This window comes from Chiloscyllium punctatum, chromosome 45 (genome assembly GCF_047496795.1).
Source record: "Chiloscyllium punctatum isolate Juve2018m chromosome 45, sChiPun1.3, whole genome shotgun sequence".
Classification (NCBI taxonomy): Eukaryota; Metazoa; Chordata; class Chondrichthyes; order Orectolobiformes; family Hemiscylliidae; genus Chiloscyllium; species Chiloscyllium punctatum.
The window spans coordinates 56,073,498-56,095,279 of NC_092783.1; the positions used below are offsets into that span (position 1 = coordinate 56,073,498).

Sequence of the window (21,782 nt, forward strand, 5' to 3'; positions counted from 1 at the left end):
ATACAATTCTACGCATTGGGGGTACAGGACCGGGGAAAATTGAAGAGTTTGGAGGAGAACTGCCAAGCCAACATTATCTGCAGACTGCCCAGAGAATAGCTCTCTTAAAGGTACCTTTATCGATCAATAACCTGTGAAGCAGAAATCCCTAAGAAGAAGCAAAGATGATTTGACGTTTGACTGGTTTTTGAAAAGTTGAATTTTGGTAAATCTTAATCGGGGGGGGGGGGGGGGGGGGGGTTATTGGACTAGAAGGGGAAAGTAAAAGATAGGTTAGAGGAAGGAGCTGTAAGTGGTTGTGAGTTAATTATTCTCTGTTATACTTTAAGAAATAAAGTTGTTACTTTTACTTTAACTAGTTCTTGGCCTCTCAAATTTTCACAGATTACTGCACGGGATAAATCTTTTCTGTGTTGCTGGTTTAAATTAAGCAGGAAGGTTTACCTCGTGTCATAACACCCTCCATTCCATTCCTCTGAAAGACATTTTCTTTCAGCTACCAATCAGATTCATTCATCCCATCAACTAACCAGGCTGTATCCTCTATCCATGTTCACCTAACCCTGCCTCTGATGTGGAGGTGCTGGTGTTGGACTGGGGTGGGCAAAGTTAAATATCACAACACCAGCTTATATTCCAACAGGTTTGTTTGGAAGTACTCGGTCTCAGAGTGCTGCTTCTTCTTCCACCTGATGAAGGAGCAGTGCAGCAAAAGCTAATGCTTCCAAATAAACCTGTTGGACTATAACCTGGTGTTGCGTGATTTTTAATTTTATCCCTAACTCACCACCCTGCCCCTCTCCCCACCCAAAATCCTCCCCCACCACAGATCCCCCCTTTATCTGCAGCTCCCCTTACACTCACCCAAACTCCTGAAGGAGGGTTACACCCGAAACATTGACTTCTCCACCTCCTGATGCTGCCTGGCTTGCTGTGCTCTTCCAGCCTCCTGCTTGTCCATCCAAGTAAGTCTCAGCAGAAAAGACATTTGTCCTTTATAACACCTTATCATTTATTACATCAACATAACTAGATTAGATTCCCTACAATATGGAAACAGGCCATTTGGCCCAACAAGTCCACACTGACCCTCTGAACAGTAACCCACCCAGACCCATTCCCCTACCCTATATTTACCCCAACTAATGCACCTGACACTTTGGGCAATTTAACATGGCCAATTCACCTGACCTGCACATCTTTGGATTGTAGGAGGAAACCGGAGCACCCGGAGGAAACCCACGTAAACATGGGGACAATGTGCAAACTCCATACAGACCAAAGAGAGAATCAAACCCAAGTCCCTGGCGCTGTGAGGCAGCAGTGTTAACCACTGTGCCACCATGCCGCCCCCAGACCAACTTAGAGGTTAGATGGACTCTTAGGTATATTACTATAATACTTAACGATTATCACTCAAGCATGGAGAAGACATATGTCTCCATCAGGAAACATATTCAGGTGATTCTCCACCCAGAGACTGGATGATTTCAGACTGTATAGAATTCAGTCTAGCCCAAACATTAGCTCTTTCAGAATCATTACCTTATACAACAAACTTTCTACTGACCAGCATCTATGAGACCAGGAGTGATCAAATATTCCACATAATCAAGAGGTCTATGTAATCAATGTAAAAACACACACTAATAGAAATGATGCAGGACGGATATACATCACTGTTATTGAGTCATTCAGCATGCAAACAGACCTTTTGGTCCAACCAGTCCATGATGAATATAATCCCAAACTAACTAGTCCCACTTGCCTGCTCGTGGCCCATATATCTTCAAACTTTTCCTATTTGTGTACTTATCCAGATGTCTTATACCTTCAAATTTTTCCTATTCATGAACTTATCCCATAATTGTACTCACATCCCACCACACTCTGTGTAAAACATTTGCCTCTCATGACTTACTAAAATCTCTCTCCTCCCACCTTAAAAATGTACCTCTTAGTCTTGAAATTCCCCATCCTCGGGAAAAGACATCTACCTTTAACTCTATCTATACCCCTCATGATTTTATAAACTTCTACGGCCATACTTTATGTACAACATAAATCACTTAAATAATAATGCAACTTTGTCTTAAATAAAACTTACCGGCAGAGATCCTTCTGACTTGCACCTCAACTGGCAACTTGGACATCGCAGAGATTGTGATAACACGGTAAACAGAGGTTTTTGAGGTACAGGTAGACAACCCATTATCCGAAACCCCAAAATCCAATAAGCTCCAAAGTCCAAAGCGTTTTTTTGTGAAGTTTTCTTCTCATTAACAAGGTTGTTTAGAGTGCAAACAATTAACCCAAGTCGACACCAACTTGATGTGTGTCACTCAGATGCGCTGTGGCGGGGGGAGGGTTTGGTCCAGCACTGGCAGGCCTCAATTCTGTTTCAGGGCCTGTTTTACTGAATGAATCTGCTTCTCCGGTAAGATTTTTAAAAATGTCACCATCAAACTGTCACTTATTCTGAAATTTGAAAAATTCCGAATTCCGAAAGCCCGCTGGTCCTGAGCATTTCGGATAAAGGATTGCACATCACTGTACATAATCACTGTCAATTTATCAAAGATGCCGGTTCGTAGGGTTCCTGTTAAAACTACGTTTTTTGTACAACGGCATCTAGGTTTGATGGAAACTTAGGGGTGCTAGTGCCAATTGTATCTTGATGTTTTTCATAGACTCAGAGAGAAAATAACTGGACTACCATTGAGTTTTAAAATGTAATGCAACATTTATACTGAAGTTGGAATGGTCATCATTGTTGTTTTCTATTTTCAAAAGCAAACAGTTTGGGCCCATTGATTGTTTGAGGAATAAATGCAGAGCCTCATGTGGATATTAAGCAGTCCAGATCAACGTCTGAGATCCTCTGCTTGGATTGTAGCTATTATAACAATGGGAAGCACAACCCTGCAGCTCCCTCATCATTGCACTCTGCTGGGAAATGCAAAGTCAGAAACATCAGATTAAGAAAAGTGGATTATGATTCAACCTTTCCTTGAGCAAACAACCAGTATCCTTTCGCAGTATAGATTCACACTGGAAGGAGGGGCAAGAGTCTATGGAGAAACAAACATTGCTGGAAAAGCCCAGCAGGTCTAACAGCCTCTGTGGAGAAATCAAAATTAACATTTCAGGTCGAGTGACCCTTCCTCAAAATGGTAGGGGTAAACGTTTGCCATTGATGTCAGGTGGCCCTCAATTTGAGGATATTATCTGCTCAGGAGTGTGGGTGTGTGTGGGTGTGTGGGTGTGTGTGTGTGTGGGGGGGTGTGTGTTGGGGGGGGGGGGGGGGGTGTTTCTGCCATAGGTAACTCAGCAGGCCCATTCCCATCTGCAGAACCTTGAGAACTTTCACAAGAGAAGAATTTGCTGCCTTTCCTTTTCTGCATCCCTTATCTTCCCCACCGCACGCTGTAATATAAAGTTATTTTATCACTTTGTCAGAAAATAAAAATTGATCTGATAATGAGGTAGTGATATGTGTGGTGATGTGACAGGAATATCAGCAGTTGTGTCGAAGAGACCTTGATGAAAGGGTGCAGTAGTTTGGACAAGTGAGAGATGCAAGGACAGACAACTGGATTACATACAACAGTGGAAATAACAGAGTTTGCAGAAAGCTGTCGTGTGTTACAGAGAAGACACTCCTCAACAAGGAGAAACAATTTATTGGACACAAACTACCAGAACAGACGAGGATATAGAAGTGCACAGAATAAGATCCTGAGCCACAAACCTCATGGCAACATACACAAACCACTCAGCCTCATCATTTGGATTGAAGGCTTAATGAACAAGCGTTTTTTGCCATTTATGGAATATTAATGACAGTAAAAATTAAAGTGTGGGAGAATCAAAACTACATCATAAACCGTTCTATTTTCTTTCTAGTTGAAGAATTTGGAAGATACTTTTCTGCAAGACAGGCTACAAAGATCCCTGGGAGTTTGAGCTGTGCACTTGCTATCTCTGTCTGTGGATACGCAATGTTGAGAATGAGACTGAATAGATGTTGTTGCTTGAAATAGAATGGATAGCATCTTCGCTGATTAACCCGGATGCAGCCATAGGCTAATAGTTAGTTAAATTTATTAGCTGGACCTGCAGTGATGAAACTTCAGGGTAGAATCAGTCTGACTTTGTGAGATCTTGAATGGATTACATTATGTATGCAGGGAACAGAATTGTCTTTATTACTCAGTCACAAAGTAAGTGCTTTGGCAAGGCCGATTTTTATTGTCTCAACTATGTTAGACCCTAGTCAGACCACAGTCAGAATTCTTTCTTTAATTCATTCATGGGTTGAGGGCGTCTCTAGCTTGGCCACCATTTATTTGTCCATCCCTAATTACCGAGAGGGCAGTTAAGAGTCAACCATATTGCTGTGGGTCTGGGAATCACATGTAGGCCAGACCAGGTAAGGATGGCAGTTTCCTTCCGTAAAGGCCGTTAGTGAACCAGTTAATCAACAATCAACAATGGATCCATGGTCATCATTTGACTCATAATTCCAGATATTTATTGAATTCAAATTCCACCTTGTGCTGTGTCCCAGAACAATACCTGAGTCACTGGATTAACAGTCCAGCAATAACATCACTAGGTCATTGCCTCCCTGTGAACTTCAATACTTTTGCTCCCTTTATCTAAGGAAAGACGGACTGATGTTGGACCAAGTCCAGAAAAAGATCACAAGGTTTATCTTGGGTTTGGAAGGATTTTCTTATGAGGAGAGGTTGAGTAGGTTCAACCTGCACTCATGTTATTTCCAAGAATGGAAGGTGACCTTATTGAAACATGTAACATTCTGAGAGGACTTGACATGGTTGCTGTGAAAAGGTAGTCTCCACTCGGGGAAGAGTCTAGGACCAGAGGGAATCACAGAGTAAGGAGTCAGCCATTTAAGACAGTGATGGCGACAACTTTTTTTTTGACTCAAAGAGTGGTGACGCTGTGGAACTCTTTACCACAGAGGGTTATCAAGGCTGGGTCATAAAGTATCTTCAAGGCTGCGATTTTTAATCAAGGGAATCAATGGTTATGGGGAAAAGGCAAGAATTAAAGATATCGGATCAGCCATGATCCCATAAATGGCAGAGCAGCATCAATGGGTTGAATGGCCTACATCCACTCTGATGTCATATGGTGCTATGGTTTATGGGAAGGTAATATGAGCCACTTTCTTGAACACTTACCATTCATCAACAATTTGCCATAATTGAATGGCATCTCAGAAGGCACAGTGCTTTACATCTAGAGCTATACAAAGGTCAGATTGGTCCAAGCATTATGTGTTGGCATGGAGGCTATAAGGGACAACACGGTGGGAGGGGCTAATATTTAATGAATGACTGATACAAAGTCTCAGAGAAGTGAAGCACAGTGAGTCTCAATCCTGAGCAACTCCTGCAGGCACCTGAGGCCTACAACCAAGGTGTTGTAGGCCCGAGGTGTCAAGGCAGATCTGACATGGCAGCTTCAATAAGATGAGAACTCTCCTGCATCAGGAGTAGGGAATAAGTGGGAAATAAAAGAAAATAATATGGTGTTGGGCACCATCTCCATTTTTACCATTTAATCTCTCCAAACATTCCCTTCTCTTCTTTCTTCCCACCTTCTATCATTCTGTATAAATTGTTTTATTTCTCAACTTTGCTCCAGTTGAATGAAAGGTCAGCAGTTGAAACATTAACTCTTTTTCTCTCTGCACACATGCAGCCTGAACTGGAAAGAGGTGCAGAACTTTATTGAGAGAGTCATAGAGATGTACAGCAAGGAAACAGACTCTTCGATCCAACCTGTCCATGCCGACCAGATATCCAACCCAATCTAGTCCTACCTGCCAGCACCCAGCCCATATCCCTCCAAACCCTTCCTATTCATATATACATCCAAATGCCTCTTAAATGCAGTAATTGTACCAACCTCCACCACTGCTTTTGGCAGCTCATTCCATACATTCTGAGTGAAAAGGTTGCCCTTTACCTTTCTTTTATATCTTTCCCCTATGCCCTCTAGTTCTGGACTCCCCGACCCGAGGGAAAAGACTGTCTATTTATCCTATCCACACCCCTCGTAATTTTGTAAACCTCTATAAGGTTACCCCTCAGCCTCCGACGCTCCAGGGAAAACAGCCCCAGCCTGTTCAGCCTCTCCCGAAAGCTCAAATCCTCGAACCTGGCAACATCCTTGTAAATCTTTTCTGAAACCCTTTCAAGTTTCACAACATCTTTCTGATAGGAAGGAGACCAGAATTGCAAGCAATATTCCAAAATTGGCCTAATCAGTGTCCTGTACAGCCGCAACATGACTTCCCAACTCCTGTACTCAATATTCTGAACAATAAAGGAAAGCATACCAAACGCCTTCTTCACTACCCTATCTACCTGCAACTGTATTTTCAAGGAGCTATGAACCTGCACTCCAAGGTCTCTTTGTTCAGCAACACTCCCTAGGACCTTATCATTAAGTTTATAAGTCCTGCTAAGATTTGCTTTCCCAAAATGCAGCACCTTGCATTTATCTGAATTCCACTCCATCTGCCACTTCTCAGCCCATTGGCCGATCTGATCAAGATCCTGTTGTAATCTGAGGTAACCTTATTCGCTGTCCACTACACCTCCAATTTTGGTGTCATCTGCAAACTTACTAATGGTACTTCTCATGCTCACATCCAAATCATTTATGTAAATGATAAAAAGTAGAGGACCCAGCACCGATCCTTGTGGCACTCCACTGGTCACAGGCCTCCAGTCTGAAAAACAACCTTCCACCACCACCCTCTGTCTTCTACCTTTGAGCTATTCTGTATCCAAATGGCTAGTTCTCCCTCTATTCCATGAGATCTAACCTTGCTAATCAGTCTCCCATGGGGAACCTTGTCGAAGGCCTTACTGAAGTCCATATAGATTACATCTACCGCTCTGCCCTCATCAATCTTCTTTGTTACTTCTTCAAAAAACTCAATCAAGTTTGTGAGACATGATTTTCCCATGCACAAAGCCATGTTGACTATCCCAAATCAGTCCTTGCCTTTCCAAATACATTCCATCCTGTCCCTCAGGATTCCCTCCTACAACTTGCTGACCACCGAGGTCAGGCTCACTGGTCTATAGTTACCTGGCTTGTCTTTACCACCCTTCTTAAACAGTGGCACCACGTTTGCCAACCTCCAGTCTTCCGGCACCTCACCTGTGACTATCAATGATACAAATATCTGAGCAAGAGGCCCAGCAATCACTTCTCTAGCTTCCCACAGAGTTCTCGGGTACACCTGATCAGGTCTTGGGGATTTATCCACTTTTAACCGTTTCAAGACATCCAGCACTTCCTCCTCTGTAATCTGGACATTTTGCAAGATGTCACCATCTATTTCCCTACAGTCTATATCTTCCATATCCTTTCCCACTGTAAATACTGATGCAAAATATTCATTTAGTATTTCCCCCATTTTCTGTGGCTCCACACAAAGGCTGCCTTGCTGATCTTTGAGAGGCCCTATTCTCTCCCTAGTTACCCTTTTGTCCTTAATATATTTGTAAAAACCTTTTGGATTCTCCTTAATTCTATTTGCCAAAGCTATCTCATATCCCCTGTTTGCCTTCCTGATTTCTCTCTTAAGTATACTCCTACTTCCTTTATACTCTAAGGATTCACTCGATCTATCCTGTCTATACCTGACACATGCTTCCTTCTTTTTCTTAACCAAACCCTCAATTTCTTTAGTCATCCAGTATTCCCTATACCTACCAGCCTTCCCTTTCACCCTGACAGGAATATACTTTCTCTGGATTCTTGTTATCTCATTTCTGAAGGCTTCCCATTTTCCAGCCATCCCTTTACCTGCGAACATCTGCCTCCAATCAACTTTCAAAAGTTCTTGCCTAATACTGTCAAAATTGGCCTTTCTCCAATTTAGAACTTCAACTTTTAGATCTGGTCTATCCTTTTCCATCACGATTTTAAAACGAATAGAATTATGGTCGCTGGCCCCAAAGTGCTACCCCACTAACACCTCAGTGACCTGCCCTGCCTTATTTCCCAAGAGTAGGTCAGGTTTTGCACCTTCTCTTGTCGGTACAGCCACATACTGAATCAGAAAATTGTCTTGTACGCACTTAAGAAATTCCTCTCCATCTAAACCCTTAACACTATGGCAGTCCCAATCGATGTTTGGAAAGTTAAAATCCTCTACCATAACCACCTTATTATTCTTACAGTTGGCTGAGATCTCCTTACAAGTTTGTTTCTCAATTTCCCTCTGACTATTAGGGGGTCTATAATACAATCCCAATATTGTGATCATCTTTTTCTTATTTCTCAGCTGCACCCAAATAACATCCCTGGATGTATTTCCGGTAATATCCTCCCTCAGCACAGCTGTAATGCTATCCCTTGTCAAAAATCCCTTATCTATTTTTATCTTCTAGCCCTCAGTGTTTAGCTTTTCCTGAAATTACAGACTGAATTATGGACATCAGCAGATTTCTATAAAGTTGATTCCAAATCCCTGGTCAACTCTTTCGGAGAAATGTTCACCATCAGCACACCGTCAGCAAAATCCTGGCTCTCTGTCAGACCCATTTCCACTGAGTTATACATTTGGACTGAACCAATGTTTCAAATGAGCTCTCCCACCTATGACACTGTAGGTATTGTGTTATAATCATTACAATAATGTTCAAAAGGGTATATTAGATTCCCTGCAGCATGGAAACAGGTCATTTGGCCCAACAAGTCCACAACGACCGTCCGAAGAGTAACCCACCCAGACCCATTTCCCTCTGACTAATGCACCTAACACTATGGGCAATTTAGCATGGCCAACTCACCTAACTTACACATCTTTTGGATTGTAGAAGACCAGAGTACCCAGAGGAAACCCACGTAGACATGGGGAGAATGTGCAAACTCCACAGAGAGAGGGTGAAATCGAACCCAGGTTCCTGATGCTGTGAGGCAGCACTGCTAACCATGGAGCCACCATGCGCCCAAGTAAATCCAACAAGGCCAAGTTGTGGCCAGGTGTTGAGTAAATCTGGTCATTTTTTTGGGTTGGTTTGTTTGCTGTAAAATCCCGATTGGTTTGTTAACATCCTTCAGGGAAGGGAATGTGCCAGGACCATTTTACAGAACCTGCAGAATTGTCTTAGAAATGCAACATTCATCTCCATTTTCATTTCTTAGCTGTAGAGACATTAGAAACGAAGCAACACAGATTGGCTGACAGTCAAGATCAATCCAAAAGGTCTGTTCCCCTCTCAATTGGCTCTGGCAAGGGAGGGCAGATGGAGGACAGGTGCATCATGGGATGTGGCGGGAACAGCACTGTGAGCTTTTACAACGTCATGAATAGCCTGAGAAGTAAGTATGTAGGTTAGCTCGCTTCATAGTAAGTATGTAGGTCTTGTTTTCCTTCAAGCTCAGCGAGTTAACTTACATCCTTATCAACAGCTTGAGCAAATTTTCTCACAAAAAAAATCGCTAACCTTCAAAAGTCTGAGAAAGGCACCAAATGTTGAAAGTTAGGCTGCAATCAATGAGTGAGATGAGGCCCTGTCATGATGGCTGAGCTGCCTCAGGTGCAGAAACCAGATGAGCTAACCTTTGCCTTGCCAAAAACAAGCAAACTCTGACTCCTTTCTTGGGCCAAGCCACACTCCTGACACAGCATTCGCTTCGTAGGTAATACTCTCTCCTGAACACGTGATACAAATGTTCAAAATCACCATTCAGGGCTTTAGCCCAAAATTCCAGTGCTGTGCGATTGCAAACACTGTGTTTTGGATGAGATGTTAAATTGAGGATCGGTCTGACCTCCCAAGTAGATGTGGTTGCATATTTTGAAGAGGAGCAGCATTGGTTTTTTTAAACCAAGCAAACCATCCCAAAAACAATCAGATTCTTTCATGTCTCAGCCAAGATGCAGGAGTGGTCAGTCAATCAACAAAGAACAGATTTTGCAATCATTATCCCATTGACGTTTTCATGGGAGCTTGCTGTGTGTAAATTAGCTGCAGCACTTCCTACCTTACAGCAGCGGCAACACTTCAAAAACTACTCATTGACTGTAATACTCTTTGATGCGGTCCCAAATGGTGCTAGATAAATACAAGTCTTTCTTTTGTAGACCGAATCAATATCTTGAAAATTTATGAAAATGCTCAAATTCATGAAAAGAAAGAAATGGGAGGGAGAAAATTTAAACAGTAGAGACCCATGCTCAAAGATGTTTGTTGCTGTTATTGCTTAAACTCTAATGGGAACACACTGAGCACCAGTGGCAGCTGGCTCTATTTTAGCTAAGAGATGGAAGTGTGATTCGACACAATCTCAGCTTGCTGCTCCGCTACTCTGAATTGCTTTTCTCCTGACATTTCACCTCACAGCTGCTATGAAGTGCTATCAGGAAATATTTTCACAGCAATTTCCATCCCTTTAAAGTAAAGGTGACAGCAGTTTATAAATTAAAAAGTGGCTTATCGCATACATTGCATCCCGCGTTTAAAATATCACCTGCTCTGCCTGTGATAACAAGCTGTTCCGCACAGCTGGCTGTTTATTTGTACAACAAGTCCTAAAGGGTGTCCAGCAGTCTGGACCTCCTTCTGTGTTCTGCTGGTTACTCATTTCTGCTCTTTTGTGATAGCAGCGTGCATAGCATTCCCAATGGGGCAGGGTGGTGTGGTCAGTAATCCAGGACCCCCAGGCTGTGATGTAATGGAGGGGAAGAGGGTTTGATCAAATCCCACCATGGTCACGAGTGAAATATGAATTCAATTAAAAGCTCTCTTAAGAAGGGCCTCTTGTGCCCGGTGGTAGTGTCCTTAGCCCTACAGCAGGACACCTGGGTTAAAAAAAAAAGCTATTTTAAAATGGGCCCTCATGTTGCCCAGTGGTAGTGTCCCCACCCTGGGTTCAAAATGAAAGCAGACCCGGGGTAGCCTACTTGCAGCACAGTGGTAGTTTCCCTACCCTGAGACTGGGAGAACAGGTGCTAACAAAAAAGCTACCTTAAATGGGCCCTCATGTAGCACAATGGTGGTGTCCCTACCCCTGGCCGGGAGGCTGAGTTTCAAGTCCCACCTTCTCCAGAGTTGTGTACAAAAATCTCTGAACAGGTTCACGTTTTTAAAATTTAACCTATTTTTCAACCGTGGATCCTTGTACCCTAGCGTCTTGGTTCAGGGACTGGTCCACTGCATTTGTATCATAAGAGGGACCCCTGAACCGGTTGATTAGAAGAACTGGTTCATTAAAAAAATACAGCTATCTTAATTGTGACCATTGCTGAAAGGGGGAAGATCCCATATGGTTCACTAATGCAGGAAGTCTGCTGTTCTTATCCAGTCTGATCTCTGTGTGACTCCAGACCCACAGCAATATGGCTGACTCTAAACTGGTCCCTGAAAAGGCTGACCAAGTTCCTATGAGGAATAGGCAATAAATGCTTGCCAGTGACACCCATATCCCATGAATCAATAAGAAACATGAGCAAGCTGTCCTCCACATCTCCCCACATTCTTCTTCAGATCATGTGGGTGACAGGGCTAAGTTCAGCAAAGTATGAAGGTAACTGACTGGCCATTAGAACACGATGGGCCGAACTGTCTCCTTCTGTGTTGTAAATTTTCTACGATTCCAGTGAAGAGGCAGGAGGCAGCTGAAATCAGGGATCAAGGGCATGAGTAGAGGTCACATGACGCGAGGTAATGGCCTACTTGTATTATCACTCGCTTATTAACCCAGAGAGCATTCGAGGAGTAGGAGGATTGACATTTTGAGCATGATCCCTTCATCAGGAATGTGGAAGGGGAAGGGGGAATGAGAGATAAATAGGAGGATGGGGGGAAGGCAATAGGTGGATGCAGGTGGGAGGTGATTGTGAAAGGTCAGTGGGGAGGGTGGAATGCAGAGATGGGAAAGAAGATGGACAGGTAAGAGAGGTCAAGAGAGCGGTGCCGAGCTGGAGGGTTGGATCTGGGATGAGGTGGGAGGAGGGGAGACTTGGAAACTAGTGAAGTCGATGTTGATGCCGTGTGGTTGAAGGATCCTGAGGTGGAAGATGAGATGTTTTCTTCCAGTCGATGAGGGACTTGGAAAATCTCTCTTCCCACCTATCCACTACCTACTATAGAAGGTGCAAAACTTGACCTACTCTTGGGAAATAAGGCAGGGCAAGTGAGTGAGGTGTCAGTGGAGGAGCACTTTGGGGCCAGCAACCATAATTCCATTAGATTTTAAATAGTGATGGCAAAGAATAGACCAGATCTAAAAGTTGAAGTCCTAAATTGGAGAAAGGCTAATTTTGATGGTATGAGGCAAGAATTTTCAAAAGCTGATTGGGGACAGATGTTCGCGGGTAAAGGGATGGCTGGAAAATAGGAAGCCTTCAGGAATGAGATAACAAGAATCCAGAGAATGTATATTCCTGTCAGGGTGAAAGGAAAGGCTGGTAGGTAGAGGGAATGCTGGATGACTAAAGAAGAAAAAGAAGGAAGCATATGTAAGGTATAGACAGGATTGATCGAGTGAATCCTTAGAAGAGTATAAAGGCAGTAGGAGTATACTTAAGAGGGAAATCAGGAGGGCAGAAAGGGGGCATGAGATAGCTTTGGCAAATAGAATTAAGGAGAATCCAAAGGAATTTTACAAATATATTAAAGACAAAAAGGTAACTGGGGAGAGAATAAGGCCCCTCAAAGATCAGCAAGGCAGCCTTTATGTGGAGCCGCAGAAAATGAGGGAGATACTAAATGAGTATCTTGCATCAGTATTTACTGTGGAAAAGGATATGAAAGATATAGAATATAGGGAAATAGATGGTGACACCTTGCAAAATGTCCATTTTACAGAGGAGAAAGTGCTGGATGTCTTGAAACGCATAAAGGTGGATAAATCCCCAAGACCTGATCAGGTATACCCCAGAACTCTGAGGGAAGCTAGAAAGGTGATTGCTGGGCCTCTTGCTGAGATATTTGTATCATCAATACTCACAAGTGAGGTGCCGGAAGACTGGAGGTTGGCGAACGTGGTGCCACTGTTTAAGAAGGGTGGTAAGGACAAGCGAGGGAACTATAGACCAGTGAGCCTGACATCGGTGGTGGGCAAGTTGTTGGAGGGAATCCTGAGGGACAGGACGGACATGTATTTGGAAAGACAAGGACTGATTAGGGATAGTCAACATGACTTTGTGCGTTGGAAGTCATGTCTCACAAAATTGTTTGAGTTTTTTGAAGAAGTAACAAAGAGGATTGATGAGGGCAGAGCAGTAGATGTGATCTATATGGACTTCAGTAAGGTGTTCAACAAGGTTCCCCATGGGAAACTGATTAGCAAGGTTAGATCTCATGGAATGCAAGGAGAACTAGCCATTTGGATACAGAACTGGCTCAAAGGTAGAAGACAGAGGGTGGTGGTGGAGGGTTGTTTTTCAGACTATAGGCCTGTGACCAGTGGAGTGCCACAAGGATCGGTACTGGGTCCACTACTTTTTGTCATTTACATAAATGATTTGGATGTTAACATAAGAGGTACGGTTAGTAAGTTTGCAGATGACACCAAAATTGGAGGTGTAGTGGACAGTGAAGGGGGTTACCTCAGATTACAACAGGATCTTGATCAGGTGGGCCAATGGGCTGAGAAGTGGCAGATGGAGTGTAATTCAGATAAATGCGAGGTGCTGCATTTTGGGAAAGCAAATCTTAGCAGGACGTATACACTTAATGGTAAGGCCCTAGGAAGTGTTGCTGAACAAAGAGACCTTGTAGTACAGGTTCATAGCTTCTTGAAAGTGGAGTCGCAGATAGATAGGATAGTGAAGAAGACGTTTGGTATGCTTTCTTTTATTGGTCAGAGTATTGAGTACAGGCGTTGGGAGATCATGTTGCAGCTGTACAAGACATTGGTTAGGCCACTTTTGGAATATTGCGTGCAATTCTGGTCTCCTTCCTATCAGAAAGATGTTATGAAACTTGAAAGGGTTCAGAAAGGATTTACAAGGATGTTGCCAGGGTTGGAGGATTTGAGCCATAGGGAGGGGCTGAACAGGCTGGGGCTGTTTTCCCTTGTGCATGGGAGGTTGAGGGGTGACCTTATAGAGGTTCACAAAATTATGGGGGTCATGGATAGGATAGTTTGGGGAGAACTAGAGGGCATAGGTTTAGGGTGAGAGGGAAAAGATATAAAAGAGACCTACCAGGCAACTTTTTCACAGAGGGTGGTACGTGTATGGAATGAGCTGCCAGAAGCAGTGATGGAGGCTGGTACAATTGGATGGATATATGAATAGGAAGAGTTTGGAGGGATATGGGCCGGGTGCTGGCAGGTGGGACTAGATTGGGTTGGGATATCTGGTCGGCACGGATGGGTTGGACCGAAGGATCTGTTTCCGTGTAGTACATCTCTATGACACTCCACCCTCTCCACTAATCTATTACAATCAGCCCCCCACCTGCATCCACCTATCATCTTCCCAGTTACCTTCACCACCCCGACCCACTTCTCTCATCCCACTTCATCCTCCGCAGTCCTGATGAAGGGCTTTTGTCCAAAACATTGACTCTCCTGCTCCTTTGATGCTGCCTGCTGTGTTTTTCCAGGGACACCCTCTTTGACTCTGACTCTCCATTATTTGCAGTCCTCACTTTCTCCTACTAACCCAGAGGCCCAGGTAGTGTTCTGGGGACCGGGTTCAAACCCTGATGAGGGAGCGGCACTCCGAAAGCTAGTGCTTCCAATTAAAACCTGTTGGACTATAACCTGGTATTGTGTGATTTTTAATTTTGTACACCCCAGTCCAACACCGGCATCTCCAAATCATTCCTGAAATAAGGTGCCCAAAACTGAACACAAAACACCAACCATGCTTTGAGCAATGATTTGTAGAGATATAGCATCACTTCCTTACTTTTAATCTCGGTACCTCTATTTATAAACCCAAATATCCTATAAGCATTCTTAACAACTGTTTCAACTTGCCTGGCCACCTTCACAGAATCATATAGGTGAACCCCGAGACCCCTCTGCTCCTGTATCCTCCTGGAGTTGTACCATTGAGCCTGTATTGGTTGTCCATGTTTCTTCTACGAAAATGCATTATCTCACTTTTCTCCACATTGAAATTCATCTGCCAGGTGCTGTACACATAAAATAACCCAAGAACATTAATTCAAGGTTAAATCAAGAGAATAAATGGAATAAATGCCAGTTTGTCCAATTTTTCAATGCCCCTGTCAAGTCACTCAGCATTATCCTTACAATTCACTATTCCCCAGGCTTAGCATCATCTGTAAATGTAAAGATCTTGCCCTCAACACCCATCTGGCAATCGTTTACATAATCAGAAAAAGCAAGGGTCCCAACATTGAGGAATGTCACCTTCAACCTGTCTCCAATGTGAGAAATGCCCATCTATACCTACCCTCTGTTTCCTATCTCTTAGCCAATTCCATGGTGTCAAGGATCCATCAATCCCAAATATTTGTAATTTGCTAACCAACCTGCCATGTGGCACTGTATCAAATGCTTTCTGAAAGTCCAAATATACAACATCTATGACTCGATACAGTTATAATATTTAAAAATATTTGGATATGTACATGCATATCTAGAGGGTTATGGGCCAAAAGCAGGCAAGAGGGACTCGTTTAATTTTGGGAAACTCAGTCGGCATGTGCAAAGGATTGTTTCCGTGTTGGATGACACCATGCCTACCCTTATCCACTTTCTGTGTCACCTTGTCAAAGAACTCAACTAAATTTGTCAAACATGACCTCTCCTTGACAAAGCCATGTTGGCTGTCAACCATTAATTTATTTTTTTACTAACTGTATATTTACCTTATCCCACATTACAGCCTCCATTAGTATTCCCATTATTGACGTCAAGCTTGTAGAGTGGAAATTTCCTGGCTTATTCACTGTCCCTGTCTTAAAATAACTTTGTACAAGCATGATAAATATTTGGAATAATCTGACAAAGGTAATATCAAAAAAAGCAAATCTTCATCTTTGGTGTTCCTAGCAAGCAGTTTTCTAGCACTGGGAATTCAAGTCTGCACCTGCAGGCCATTCAGTCCAATGACTCAGTGTTGCCTCTTTAAAAGACATCTGATTACTTTCCCCTTGTTAAAAAAAAATTAGTAGTGAATCACCAGCCTTTCAGGTAGTACATTTCATAATTATCGTAACTTGTTACATTAAAAAATGTTCTCATCTTCCCACTATTTTTTTTCAATTATCTATGTCCTCTGGTAACTGACCCTCCTGCCAGTAGAAATTTTGTGTCTCATTGTCAACTCCATCAAAATCCCTCATTATTTTCAGTATCTCTACTTGAAGACTTCTCTGTTAAATATCTTTGATCTGAGGAGAAAAGATCCAGTTTATCTAATCTCCCCATATAAGAATTTAATTATGTACCCTCTCCAAGGCATTTACTGTTTAAAATTGAAATGAAGAATTGTGGTGGTAGTTGATAACAGGTCCGGTGAATTACAGCCATGAGCGAAAGTGAGATGAATGGTTCTTTCTTGTCTTTAATGCTTTTTATTGTTTTTTTTGGTAAATATGTTACACAGCCTTGTTCAATGAGCTACACTAAGTTTGCTCATCTCAAATCAATATTCCAATAGGGAAATGTTAAAATGTTGCTGGACTTTTCACTTCCAGTGCCTTTCTGAGAAAGAATATTCCTGCGGGTGTCGGGTAAAGACATCTTTCATCTCACCCAGGATATATTCCATTGTGAATACTGTAAGTTACTGGTGCAGAAATCCAACTGATTCACTCATGTAAAACCTCATATTCGCATCAACACCAACTCTACTTTGACTGTCATTAGAGACATGACTTTACCCAGTTCCTGAGCATAGCTGACTGAGATATTGAAAACAGAGGCTATGGAGCCTGACCAACAACCCTCCCAGTCATCCACTGAGAAACTGAAAGCAATAGAATGTCTGGGAATCTGTCTACTGTCAGGAGAAAGCGATCACAAATGCGATCTGAAGATCATAAATCATAAAATTGTTAATGAGTAAAGGAGTATCAGGAAATAGAAGGAAGAGGTAATGAGGACTAAGTGAAATACTATCATCAGCAATGAATTGGTTAGAATCCTGACTCTTGATTCTGTCTAAGTGATGATCTTTGGGGATTGCAATCTGCCACTGCTACCTAGCCTAGCCAATGCATGATATTAATCTACATTACAACGTTGCCTCTCAATGTTCCTCCAGTAAGCCTTCAACTTCAACACATGCTCAATGGGCATGTCAATCTTTCAGACAACTAGAGATGGGAAATAAATACAGACTTATCAGCATTACTCACACCATGAGAATAACATGAACAAAACAATTCTATAAGATCTCTGATAGAAGGAGGTAGCACCCAAGTATAACAAAATACGTTGGGAAGTATTGATACAGATAACCTTCACTTGATGTTCTTGATCATTTAAACACACCTTTAGAGAGAGAAGGATGTGATTTGCAGATCAATGTTGGGCACAATCTATTTATCTTTGCAGAACAGTCCGAGGAACCACTGTTGTGTAATTCATTTTTCTCTGATCTGATCCAGTGTACGATAATCTGATTGGGTTGTAATCTAATTAAGCTGCTCAGATGAGTTACAAATGGATTGTGCACAGTCTGTGCGAAGACTAGGATTTATGCGTTGAATGGACTTTTCTTGCTCAGGGAGTTTGTTGGCTGTTGCGTAAAATCTGTCTCCAAGGTTAATTTCACAAAGTGCGCACAATAAAGGATATGGGAGAGGCAAGTGGTGAAATCAGAGCAATATCACAGCTAGGATTGAGTCCTGCTCTTAGATGACAGAGTTAAACTTGTACAGCACCTTTCACATTCTTAAGATGCCTTGGAATACTACGCAGTGAATTTTTGAAGTGTAGTCATTGTTATAGGAAATACGGCAGCCGATTTGGAGATAGCAAGCTCCCAAAAACAGAAATGTCAGAAAAACTAAATTACCCGTGTGGCAGAAGGATAATTATTTGCAAGGACTGCCAGTAAATCTCCACTTCTGTTTCTCAGAATCGTGGCATTTAGCTGGGAGCCAAACAAGGGCATTGGTTTAACGTCCTAGCTGATAGACGATGTAACACAGAATTGGTGAGGATGTCATTTAGTCACTTGGTCGACTGTGTCTACAAAAACTCTCGAAACAAGCATGATGACTTTGTCCCGTTCTCCTGCCTTCACCCTCTAATCCTGCACATTCTCTCTTTTCAGATTTCACTAATTCCCTTCAGAATGCTTTGATTGTAGCATTGAGGTAGTGCACTCCAGACCCTAAACACTTGCCACTGACAAAAATCTTCGATAAAACGTTTGTTCGATTCTGCAGATGCCATATGGCAGAGAATTTCATGCAATTGGTCAACATTATCCCTAAGCACTAAAATAAAACAAAGAACTACAGATGCTGGAAACCTGGGCGGCACGGTGGCACAGTGGTTAGCACTGCTGCCTCACAGTGCCAGAGACCAGGGTTCAATTCCCGCCTCAGGCGACTGACTGTGTGGAGTTTGCACGTTGTCTGCGTGGGTCCCCTCCGGGTGCTCTGGTTTCCTCCCACAGTCCAAAGATGTGCAGATCAGGTGAATTGGCCAGGGTAAATTGCCCGTAGTGTTAGGTAAGGGGTAGATGTAGGGGTATGGGTGGGTTGCGCTTCGGCGGGGTGGTGTGGACTTGTTGGGCCGAAGGGCCTGTTTCCACACTGTAAGTAATCTAAACTTCTTGGAGAAACTCAGCGGGTCTGGCTGCATCTGTGGAGATGCAGTAGAGTCATTGTTTCAGATACAGGGATCCTTCATCAGAACTAGGAACGGAACTTATTTCTTCCAACCCTTGATCTGATTACTTTCTACCCTTACTGAGTACCTTCCCAATTATTCTGATGTTTCATCAGTTTCAGAATTTCCAGTTCACAGGTGCCAGCTGTCTCCTCTTTACAATGGACTTGCAACCCCTTTCCATGCTCATCCCCCACCAAAATGGTGTCAGGGCTCTCTGCATTCTTCTGGAAAAAAGGCCTGAACTGTTCCCTTCCGTCACCACCCTCCACCACTTGACTGAACTCATCTAGTTCTGAAGAAGGGTCACTGGACCCGAAATGTTGACTCTGTTTTCTGTCTCCACAGCTGCTGCCAGATCTGCTGAGTTTCTCCAGCAATTTCGGATTCTGTTTCAGATTAACCACAATCACATTTGCCAAAATGAATTAATTTGTGACCATCTTGTTGCTGATCAGGAGACTTTGCTGAGAACGAAATGGACCTCACTACAACAATAATCACACTTAAAAATACTTCACTGACTCTGAAGCAAGTTGAGTTGTTTGTGACAGCAAAGACGGTATAGCAATGCAAGTTGTTCCTTCCTTACATCCTATGATAGATCGCAGATATTTAGGTTGGAAAGAAAAACTTTCTCTGTGCTGGAAATCAGAAATATGAACAGAAAATGCTGGAAATATGCAGCAGGTCACCAGTGAAGAGAGACTGTCAGAGCTACCTTCTGATTCCCATTCCAGATTTCCAAATGCAAGTTGCAGGACACACAATCTAATTTTGAGCTTCAAATAAAGAAGAATTTTGTATTTTTAACCACACATTTCATAACCTCAGGACATCCCAGAGGCCTCACAGCTAATGAAGCACTTTGAAATGCAGGGTGAAATCTGTATGTACCATAGAATGAATTATAGCCTGAAGTCTAATTCGAAGCTGAGATGGGTCCTGTATGAGCCTGGAGGCGGCTGAAGCTGAAATTGAAGGTTTTCAGGCACTTGCTACACAGGGCATTAAACACCCAGGAGTGACTTACAAACTGGAAGCTAATTGATTGGTTCATGTAACAACTTAAATCACAAAACCAAATCACATTTGGTATGTCTTCCACCCTGGTCCCCCCAACACCTCCGTCTTCCCACCACCTTCCACTTCCAGTTGTTGCAGGAATTCATTTTTCCAGTGGCTTCTAATTCAGGCCCTGACCAGCAGCGCATTGCAGTGTCATCGTCAATTCTGGTCTCCCTGCTTTAGGAAGGATGTTGCGAAACTTGAAAGGGTTCAGAAAAGATTTACAAGGATGTTGCCAGGGTTGGAGGCTTTCAGCTATAGGCAGAGGCTGAATAGGCTGAGGCTATTTTCCTTGGAGTATGGAAGGCTGGGGTTTATAAAACCTTCTGGAGGTTTATAAAGTCATGAGGGGCATGGATATGGTAAATAGCCAACACCTTTTCCCCAAAGTAGTGGAATCCAAAACTGGGAACATAGTTTTAAGGTGAGAGGGGAAAGATTTAAAAGGGACCTAAAGGGGCAACCTTATGCAATGAGCTGCCAGAGGAATGGTGGACGCTGATACATTTACAACATTTTAAAAGGCATCAGCATGGGAACGTGAATAAGAAAGGTTAATAGAGATATGGGCCAAATGCTGGCAAATGGGCCTATTTCAGGTTAGGATATATGAGTTGGAGCGAAGGATCTGTTTCTGAGTTGTATGACCCTACGACTCTAACTGAAGGCTACTGGTGATTATCACACAGTTGTTGTTAAATTTCACAATTCATAAGATAATAAGAAATAGAAACAGGAGTAGACCATTCAGCCCCTCGAGCCTGCTCTGCCATTCAATAGGATCATGGCTGATCTGACACTGCTCACGTCCACTTTCCTGCCTTTTCCCCATAACCTTGACTCCCTGACTGATCAAAAACCTATCTCAGCCTTAAATACACAGAAGGACTCTGCCCCCACAGCTTTCTGTGGCAAGGAGTTCCAAAGACTCTCAAACCTCAGAAAAGAAATTCCTCCTCATCTTAGTCTTAAACTGGCACCCTCTGAGACTGAGACTGAGACTGTACCCTCTGGTCCTGGACTCTCCCATGAGGGAAAACGTCCTCTCAGCATTGACCCTGTCAAGCCCCGAAAGAGGGAGAAAGTGAGGACTGCAGATACTGGAGATCAGAGTCGAGACTGTGGTGCTGGAAAAGCACAGCAGGTCAGGCAGCCCCTGAGAAGCGGGAGAATCGACATTTCGGGCATAAGGCCTTCATCAGGAGGCCCCTTAAGAATCCAAGAATGAAATCACTGTTCATTCTTCTAAACTCCAGTGAGTAGTGTCCCAGCCTGGTTACTGTTTCCTCATAAGACAGACCCTCCATACTAGGGATTATTCGAGTGAACTGTCTCCAATGAACAATATTGTTAATACATAAATAGCAGATGATGATTTCACTCCATTATGGATTATGGGCCCAGCACACTCCTGGTGCACCACACTAATATTCCCTCAGCCCACAGTAGGATTTGAACCCCTGCAACCCAGAGCATTTGCATAGGTTCATGAATTATTAGAACAAGTGGCATTACCATTACACCACACCATCACCGCGTGCTCCCTTATTTAAAAAGCCTTGTCCATGTCAGAGATAGTTCAATCCAGTGACATGGACAGAATGGATTGAGTCACAGGGTTGCGACATAGATAGACTTCGGATACCTTTGATTTCTTTCACTCCATCTTTATTGTTAGATGAGGACCTGAACACTCCTAACAACATTGTTTTGTTCTGACTTGATTTGTTCCTTGTGCACTCTGCAGTGTCAAAAGCCATCACTTCATGCTTCAAGCTGCAGTGCCAGGTGGAGTTCATAGCTTTCTTCCGAGGGCTCTCCCTAGCGGTGCCATATTTTTCCACTGACACAATCCCACCTAATGCCACACCACCTTGAAG

The 21,782-nt window shown here is 43.0% G+C and overlaps 1 protein-coding gene across 5 annotated transcripts in view; it reads right to left on the reverse strand.

Moving 5' to 3' along the window:
- Positions 1 to 21,782, reverse strand: part of LOC140467453 (leucine-rich repeat neuronal protein 1-like) — a 234,095-nt gene that overhangs the window by 196,180 nt on the left and 16,133 nt on the right. The window lies entirely within an intron of this gene.